This window comes from Lycium ferocissimum, chromosome 3 (assembly GCF_029784015.1).
Source record: "Lycium ferocissimum isolate CSIRO_LF1 chromosome 3, AGI_CSIRO_Lferr_CH_V1, whole genome shotgun sequence".
In the NCBI taxonomy this organism is placed as follows: Eukaryota; Viridiplantae; Streptophyta; class Magnoliopsida; order Solanales; family Solanaceae; genus Lycium; species Lycium ferocissimum.
In genome coordinates, this window is record NC_081344.1 from 57,278,345 (window position 1) to 57,288,940 (window position 10,596).

Here is a 10,596-nt window from a genome sequence, read left to right on the forward strand (position 1 = left end):
GCTCTTCAGGAGCCTTTAATTTATTCTCAATAATCACATATTGTTTGGAAACTACTAGTGCCATGATTATCTAGATAAATAGTTAGCTCTTCTGGAGCCCATGATCATTAACTCTGTAAACATTGTATAGATACTACAGGTATCATAAAAGAAATTTTAATTAGACATTGTTGGTGTCATGATTAGTACTGTCAGAAAATATAAAGTGAAAACTAAGTAATATAATAAATTAATAGTTATATTTTGCTAAGCAATTTACCAAAGTGACGGACACTTCCACGGCTATGCTTAGATTGATTGGTTTTCAAGTGTTTGTTTTTACGTCAAACAGTAGCGTACCCATCTTGGTCAAAATAGATAAGAATATGGTAAGAAACACTAAATTGAGTGTTAATTATTTTTCAAAAGCTAGGCTTAGGAGGATAGCACGGATGATTGCAACCATACATCTATTTCTGTTTGTCTTTTCTCAAGAAGCCACCAATTAGTGGGAACATATAAACCTAATATGCTTCTTTTTTTTTTTTTTTTTTTTTTTTGGACAAAGAATCGAGCAGAATAATATTATGACCACATATATATCGCCAAGTCAAGCAATAGATAGCTAAGGGCTTGTGAGCATCATTATTCTTTTATTCAGTAAATAAATAAGCAAACTAAATTTATTCAGTAAATAAGCAAACTAACACCAATATTAAAACATTATTTAATCAAAATGGAATGATTAATATTTTATTATTATTAAGAACTATAATAATATGATTAGATCTAGACAAATTAATATCAATTGAAAAACTAGTACTCATGTAAACAACTACTGTAACATGATTTTTTATTCACTGACTATTACTTTCATGAGAAAATTTCAAAGTTAAATTTCTTCGGGAGTAAAATTCAAAACCTTACCACTTCAGCAGGAAAGTTCAATGTCTTACTGCTTCAGAAGTAAAGTTCAAAGTCTAGATATTAAAGTTCTACTACTTCGGCTACTACTTCGGGAGTAAACTTTAGAATTTTACTCCTTTATCAGTAAATTCAAATTCTTACTACTTCAGGAGTAAATTTCAGAGTAACTACTTCAAGCGTAAATTTCAGATTTACTACTTCAAGAGTAAGTTTAAAGTTTTACTACTTCAGAAGTAAAGTCCAAAATTTGATACTTCAGGAGCAGATTTCTGAGTTTATTACTTCGGGAATAAAACATAGAATATTTAGAATATATTTTTTTTCAATTATTTTATCTCTTCTAGAGATGAGTCGTTATAACTTCACAACTAAATAGACGTCCGTAGTTATAAGCTTTACTACATCCTCCCACATTCACATCAGGGAATGAATTAGTATTTGTAAGATTTATCAAAAGTTTCCATTCTTCGAGAATGAAACATATATAATCATGTGAACGTGCCTTAATCATATAAAATTATAATAGCTTAAAACCTCTTTTAAAATATGGCTATTTCAAGAGTAAATCGAGGCGTACATATAATGTAGAGAATCTTTCTCTAACATATTTTTAGTTGTAATCACAACAAGCCTATAAAAATATTAGCACTTCCGGTGGTTAATTATAATCGTAAATAAATTTAGCCACAACAAAGCATAGGAAATATTGTCACTTCTGGTGACCATATATTTCTTGTAAACTCTCATTTAGCCATTAAGGGATATAAAATTAACATCATAATCCCTTTTAACGATTTTGTTCTTCAGGAACAAATTTAGGCATAAATGCTCCAAAACCAATTAGGTTCCCTCGAATCCGATGAACCCAACAAAGTTGATATTATTAGTAGCAAAAGACAAGCAACATAAAAAACTACTAACCTTCCTTATCCCAGTAAAGGGTTCGTGGCTTTAAGTACATTAAAAGTACTTGCTCGAGGTGGCAGAGTCTTGTGGTGATAACGTATTATAAAATAATAAAGCAAGAAGAAGAATATTGTAGAGAAAGAGAGAAGAGAGGCGAATACTTTATTTCTTTTAAGGGATGAAATGCAATGAAGGGAACATCTCTATTTATAATAGAAAATTGACTTGGTCCCAAAGTTACTAGCGCTAACTTTTCTCCTAAAGATAGACTTCCACAATATATGATAATATTTAACAGTTTGGGTATTATAGGTGAAATAGGTACCACAGTCGAAATAAGTTTTGGGTACCATTTGTGTTTGTTCTTCAAAAGGACACAACCTTTGGTAACAAGTGCCTGTTTCAGCTATTTATCTTCCTATACATAGAGACGTAATTACTCCATATTTGTCACTTTTAATTCAACTGATAATAGGTTTGTTGTATCCCAAAGGAGTATTGTCTGCTAACCCCATACACAGTCAATCACTCATTTGAGATGGTGTCAAGCCTTTCCTTCTTATTCTTCATGTAATTTCTAACAGTACCTGACTTTAGATTTTGTGCCAAAGATAATCAAGGAGCTCTTTAGCTCTGCAGTTTAATTCCCGATATTTATTTCCCGATTTTAATTTGTTTATTTTAGGATCTTTGCAATGGCATGGTAAACGGGATAGTACGGAGACCTGATCAGTGGCAGAGTCACTTTCCAACGAGCGGTGTTAGCCGACACTGCTTCGGAAGACAAATCATTATATATATATATATATGTGTGTGTGTATAATATTAAAAGATATAATATTTACATAGATCTCACCAGTTGAAACTAATGCAAGATGGACATCAACTTGGGGTGAAAAGTAAAGCTTTTTAAAACCGCTAAGTCCCTAGTACCAAATTTTTATATAAGTGAGTTGTAATAATAGACTGAAATCACTTATATAAAACTCCCACTAGATGCAAATATATAAGTGAGTTGTAATAATAGACTGACATTAATAAGATCCTTTTCGTTATAGATGCAAATATACTTTTCTGGCTAGAAAAACAATGGAGCGTTGTACCAGTAGTAGTTCAAGAGCTAGAGGACCATCCTGAATACTATCTAGTAGTTGCGCTTTTCAATATTGAGAACAAAAATTGTGGAGGGGAAGGTAAGAAGAAAATAAATCCAAACATATTTTCATTTATCATTTACAATTATTTTGTTTCTGCTACAAAACTTGGGATTAAGGAAAAAACAAAAGAATATAAACAGCAAAAAAAGGTTACAAGAAACAATCTTCAAGTAGTGAACTGTAATTCTTTCTCATAAGTTCTCTTATCTTTTCTGGAAGTTGAATGCCTTGATGGCCAATGCAAACATGAAGACAAAAATAACAGTCCATGCAACAATAATTGCTGCAACTACTCCAAGAAAATCATGCTCGAATCCAAAATAACGCCTCAAGAATTGTTCCACATTTTCATCATCACTAAGCTTATTTTGGAGGTCTTTGAATTGTGATGCAACAAGACCATATAAGGTCCATGCAACAGGGCAAGCCCAGTAGTACCATCTCCACCATATTGGAATATGTTGTTTTTAGCAAAATAAAAAAAAATAAAAAATAAAAAGGCAACAATAACATGTCATTTTTTCGAGATTCAGATTAGTTAAACATGGACAAAAGTTAATGGAATTGAAGGATTTTCAAAAACTTAGAATTGAAGGATTTTCAAAAACTTACAGGTCGTGCATCGATGAATCCTGATAAGAGATTCTATACTACATAGAAGAAGGCCACAACAATAGAAGCCACATTTTGATTTGGGGTAACAGCCACAGTCATCATGCCATAGAAGGTGAAGTACAAGAGAGTGAAATACATGATGAAGAAGTACCAAAAGAACTTGGCAGTGGTCCATTCAAATCCAATCATTGCATACACAATGATAACATAGAAAGCAGCTTGTACAAATACATAAGGTATTTCAATTACAACCTGCAAAAAAGTGAATTTCTCATGGACAAATATATATAAACCCTCTTTTAGGCTGAAATATGTATGCATTGTTTACAAAATTGAACTATTTGCTCACCTGTCCAAAGGCATAAGGTATAGCAGAATACATTCCAGCAGCTCTTTCTCTGTAAAATACAGTACGCTCAATAGCTACAATAGGCTGGACCGATGATGAATTTTGTACACCAAGGAAGAGAGTTGCAGCATACATAGATCCCATAGCATTGAAAAGATCCTGGCTACGACTCCTGTGATCAATAAAGCCCGACATTTAGCTAAGTATTATAAGAAATTACCTTCTTTTCAAGTTCATATTTACTTCTTATTGTGATTTTACTTACGCTTTGGTACCAAGATCCCAGAACAGCGTGCCAAAGATAAGTGCTAGGAATATTGTGAAAATAAATCTAACTGCTGTATAAGCTGGATTACGCCAGTGCGACAAATGTTTCTTCCAGAGACAAGCCATACATTGGGTCCAGAAAGGCTGTGAAAATTGAGTTTCAAAATGCAAATCCTTTGTACCAGGATGAGGCGTACTTAATTCAGAAATCAAGGCTTTGTTCCTCTTGTAGAGGTCTGACTTCTTGTACAAATCAGCAAAGTCAACCCCTAATATCATTTCTTGAGATGCAGCTGTAACTTCTAACATCCAAGTTGTTGGATTATAAGCCTCCTTTGTCTTACTAACTCCAGGCATTGACTGAATACAAGATAAAACTAATATTAGCATTTGATTATATAAACTAGGAAAAAGAAAACACATATTTTCTTTGTTAACATACCTCAAAGTATCTGATCAAATGGCAAGAATAGTGACCTAGAGGACCAACATATATCTCCTGTCCACCTCGTTTCATTAGAAATAGCTGCAAACCCGCGTTTACTTTTAGTATCCGGTGTCAAAGAAAAAGAGGAAGCAAATATTAGCTTCATTGTCCTGGAAGATTAATAAACTCACCTCATCAAAGGTTTCAAAAATGTCGATACTAGGCGGATGAATGGTACAGATGACGGTTCTTCCTGTATCGACAGTGTTCCTAATAGCTCTCATTACAATGGCAGCAGCTCTTGCATCCAACGCCAAAGTTGGTTCGTCCATAAAAATGATAGAGGAGTTTGCTACTAGTTCAACCGCAATGGTCAGCCTTTTGCGTTGCTCGGTCGATAGACCATTGACTCCAGGCAATCCGACTAAAGCTAATCTTAATGGAGTTAGCTCCACAAGTTCCATAACTTCCTCAACAACCATCTGCAGAGAGGTGATATATCAAATATGTTATGGCCTGCCATACATGTTTCTTTAATATGTCCGACCAATTTTATGGAGAAAGGATTGAGGGGAACCAACCTTTCTCTTGTTTTTGTCAACGTCTTGAGGTAAACGCAACCAAGCTGAGTAGACCAAGGACTCATAAACTGTAACATAAGGCGAATGGATGTCATTCTGCTCACAGTATCCAGAAATACGTGCAAACATTTCTTGCTTCTTTGGATATCCAGAAATCTTGATGCTTCCATCAATATATCCTCCTGTTTTTCTTCCGGCCAAAACATCCATCAATGTTGTTTTACCAGCTCCATTAACACCCATCAAAGCTGTGAGAACACCTGGCCTGAAAGCACCACTTACACCCTTTAGAAGTACCAATCTATCTTCAGTGGAACCTTGTTCTTTTATTTCCTGCAAGTCATTAGAATGTTAAGTTAGTTGTCATAGAAAATAAAAACCTCACGAGTCACGAATACTATTAGTTACCTGAGGCATGTCAACTGAGTATACAATGCCATCAAAAGTAACAGAATGGGGTTCAAATGGAAGAACCATTCCCTTCTTCTTGTTCTGACCCTCAGTTTCACTTCCCTCTATGAGTTGAACATTATCAGCATTCTCCTTGTCTTCTGATATCATAGCTTGTGGCTTATCAAATGCTGCAGTTATATATAAGAAATAAGGTATTAACCGCCTTTCCAATAGTACTTTTAAAGTCAATAAATAGACCTATTTAAATGAGTTTTCTAAGAGGTAATTCTTAAATCATAGCACCAGAGTTACTCACGGTTCAGGTAAGCAAGTCCAATACTGTAGCTGAGGTTGAAGATTATTACGAATCCAGTAAGTGCCCCAATACCTATCCAGTACCAATATGCATCTGGAAAGAATCCTCGAGCTCTTACTACTGCAGCTCTAAGTGGCTCGACTCCATTTGGCACGACCTATTTTAGTTAAGAGTGGATATGACCATCCATGTACGAGAAAATTAGCTATTTGCATGTGGTTTGGAATAAAAGACTTACATGTTTCTGATTCTTTCCATTAAATTCATTCACAAGAATTGAATTCACAGAATACATTAAAGGTGAGATCCAGTAACCCCAGATCCACCATTTCTTCACATCATCTGCAACATTAGGCAAAATAGAAAATAAATATAGGTCTGATTGAACAGGAAAAAGAACTTTTGCAAATATCATAAAATATACCTCTTGAGAGAACAAATCCACACAATGCAAATTGTAAAACCAGCGCAAATGCTCCAAATGTGCTAGCGACTCCCATTGTTCTACCCGCTGCTCTAATGAATCTAAACAATCCAGATACCATCTGGTGTACAAATACGATAAGCAAGAATTGTTTGAACAATTTGCAAAGCGATAGTCCCTTAATAATCATGAAATTATGAAGGCCATATAATTATTAGCTTGCACTGTCTTTTTCTTCCATTACCTTGAAACATTTGGATCAAATCCCATGACCTAATATGCAAGAAACATCCAAAGACCAACTTCAATGAATGTTATAGGGATTTTGAGAATCCATGTTGGAAGGGCATAAGCCCATGAAGGGAAAAAGAGAAGGTCCCTTTGCTTGAAGAAGACAGGAAACTTTAAAATTGTCAGGTTGATCTCAGCCATTCCATTAAACATAATCATAACGACCACGAAAAAGAGAGCACCAGCTTACATCCCTCCATCATCCATATTATCTCGGGGCATCTTAGTATGGAAAAAGACAGACATCGTTATAAGTGTCATTACCGCGAGCTGAGAAGGCAGAACAAAGACAAAGAGATCATTACAATTGGCACATGGTTATGGAGTGGCAAACACTTCTTTATTTCTGATAGACAAACCTGAAAGAGCTTGAAGATGTAAACAAATGAGTTCTTCTTCATTAGTAGGAATTCTCGTTCAGCGCAGACCTTTAACAATTGTTTCATCCTAGTACCATATTTTTGGGTAGACAAAGCAGCAGGGTGGCTTTTGCTCTTGTCATATGGGGTTGCAAGCTCATCAGCGAGTTCCTTTCCAACATGGAAAGACTGATATGCCTCAGAAAATTCTTTTGTTGTGACAAACCTGTAAGCTTCATCCCTCCTAGCCCAATATTGTTGTTGATCCTTTTTGGAAGTTACCTACAAGAAATAATTTAAAACATTGAGATTTTAGATCCTAAAGTTCATTCTTGTATGTCTTAAGACATAGTTAACTACATAAAACTTTGGTATATTGAACAAAGGGAAAAAACTCAAATATGCCATCGAACTAGCATAAATGGCTTATTCATGCCACTCGTTAATAGTTAGGCATAAAAATGCCACCGCTGTTATCATTTGGGCCATATATGCCCTTATCCACTAAGGCAATCCTACTACTATCAGATTTGCCAGATTTGCCATGTGGCGTTATCTTATCTAAACCCTTCATTACTTACTAGCTCCCATCTCTCTTACCTCCTTTTACGAGTGGCATATGTGAGCCATTTTGTTATGTTCAGTGGCATATTTGAGCCTTTTCACAAGCCACCACCACGCCCCAACCACTACAACACCCCAAATTTCACCATGAAAAGACATACATACTCTTAATTCATGCACTCATAGTTACTTACACACCAACTGCACCTTATTAGTGTACTCTATTTTAAACCCGTCTCTTTTTTTTTTCTTAAACAAATTTTTTGTCCTTTCCCCAAGTCTGCCACAACGTCCCAATTACTCTAAGCACCCAAATTCTACCATGAAAACACATGCATACTCTTAATTAACGCACTCATATGTATTTTCTATACCCAATTATACCTCATTAGTATACTCTTTTTTAAGCCCGTCTCTTCTTCTTCTTCTTCTTTTTTTTTTTCTTAAACAAATTTTATGTCGTTTTCCCAAGCCACCACCACGTCCCAATCACCATAATACCCCCAATTCCACCATGAAAACACATACATACTCTTAGTTCACACACTCATATGTACTTTTCAGACTCAGCTATACCTCATTAGTCTACTCTCTTTTAAGCGGTCTCTTTTTTTCCTTAAACAAATTTTATGTGTTTTTAAAAAAAATTTAAGATCCATAAAGTATGTGAAAATTGTGAATAATATAGATTCATAATCCAATTAAATAAGAGGGTATAATTTTTCCATGTAAAATAATAATGTTATAGTATAAGGGACAAACTTGTCCTTATAAGTTTGTTACATAAAATTATAAGTTTATTCAATAAACTTGCAAAAGATGAAAACTTATATAGGAATATGATTATAAAAGGTTGAATGTCATGCCTCAAATGGTAAAAAGAAAAATAACATAAGCTAGTTTTGTTACCCGAGAGAGTTATTTATTATGAGGGATTGGGAAAAGACTCAAATATGTCACTGAACCTAACGAAATTATTCAAATATGCCACTCGTAACAGGGGGTGAGAGGGAGGGGGGGGGGGGGGGGGGCGTGATAAGTAATGAAGGGTTTAGATAACGCCACATAGAAAAATCTGGTAGTAGTAGGGTTCCATTAGTGAATAATGGCATATACGACCCAAAATAGTAGCGGTCGTGGCCTTTTTATGCCCAGCAATTAACGAGTGGCATGAATAAGCCATTTCTGATAGGTCGATGGCATATTTGAGCTTTTTCCTTTGAACAAATTAAGCTTTTTGGTGGTCAGACCCTTGAACACAATATCATGATAGACGGAGATCATCGGTTAAGTCACATCACTATCCATGAAAAAGAATCAGACCAGCATATGAGGGGACTCATTGAATACATAATTAATGATATAAAAGTGTGCTTTCTCTAAGAGTTTAAACTTTTAAAAGAGAAGGTCGCATGCTTCAACACAATGTCATGAACTTTGCATTGTTTGACATACCTCTTGCAAGAAATCTGCCACTCCTTTTCTCTCGGGGCATTTGAATCCCATGGATTCAAAGAAGCCCTGATAGACAATGTATCCATCCGATAACAAAATAATGTCATCAAACAGGTTGTAAGTCTCGGGTGCTGGCTGCAACAGATATGTCATAGCAGTTCCCTTCAAGAGTTGAACAGATTGTCGTAGAGAGTTGACAATGGAGAAAGTAGTTGAACTGTCCAATCCAGTTGATATTTCATCCATGAAAAGAGCCTTTGAGGGCCCAACAAGCATTTCACCCGTTGTTACCCGTTTCTGTTGTCCCCCTGAAATGCCCCTTAACATTTCATCGCCCACCATAGTATCAGCACAGACGTCCAGTCCCAAAATCTGCAAATAGAAGTAAGATCAAGCAAATTACTATTACCGGAAGATAACTATATGTAACATCCATGAAAAATAGAATTTGTTACCTGAAAAATAATATAGGTAGTCTGATACAACAAGTTAAAATGCGCTATAACTGAAATATACGAGGAATACTTGGATACTGGATATGTTACCTTAAGAACATAATCTGTAACAACATTGGCTTCCTGTCCTTTTGTTACCAAAGCCTACATTTCCCAAAAACAATAAGAACTATAAATGTAAATATACTAAAAGATTTGGTATTATTCCCATTGTTGTCCTTGTATTGTATTCTTACCTTCATGTAGATGTCAATATCATGATCTGGTTTGATATTAGCTGCTTTCTCTCTTCTTGATAGTTCAGCCAACATTTCTGTACAAAGTTTCAAGAAAAAAAATTAATAATGAATATCTATATATTTTCACCACTTAAAAAATGGTATTTAGCTTCTTTTTTTAAAAAAAAAAAAAAAAGCAATAAGAAAATACTAACCATATCGAGGGCCAACTCCTTGGCATCTTGCAGAAAATTCCAAAGTTTCCCTTACAGTCATTTCTCCAATATGCAAGTCATGTTGGCTGATATAAACAACTGTTTTTTGTGGTACAAATTCATGTAGTTCATGTCCATTATAGGTCACATTCCCAGTAACCTGATTTCCCAAAATAATGGGAAAACTTTAGTTTTTTGTCTTATTTATAAAAGGGTTCTACTTCTATGAATTGACAGTGTAAAAAATTATAGTTTCAGGTCACTTTAGAGGTAATTAAAATTTATCATCCTTTATTAGTAGAATTAGTAAACTAAAAAGAAGATAAGCAATCTTCTATAGTAGGTTATATTGTAATGATTGTTTGTAAAAATCAATTATATTGAAAAGGGTCGTCTTGACCCAATATTGACCGTTGTCAACCCAAATCCTTAAACTTAACTAGTTTCCAACCAAAGGTCCAAATCACACCCGAACCTCTCGGGACCCGAACCAACTACTCGTCTAAGTCATAAGTCACATTACATACCTAGTGGAGTCGTCGATGAAACTCCGATACAGACCTGTTTAACTCTGGTGTTGACTTTAGTCAAACTTTCTCATTTCCTTAGCTTAAAAACTTTCAAATTTGCTAAATCTGATCCGGAACTCACCCGATTGCATCGGGAATCGCGCCACCCATCTACACAAGTCATATATG

The 10,596-nt window shown here is 35.0% G+C and overlaps 1 pseudogene; it reads right to left on the reverse strand.

The window, feature by feature from the left end:
* Nucleotides 1-3,008: 3,008 nt before the first annotated feature.
* Nucleotides 3,009-10,228, reverse strand: LOC132050304 (pleiotropic drug resistance protein 1-like; annotated as a pseudogene).
* Nucleotides 10,229-10,596: the final 368 nt, after the last annotated feature.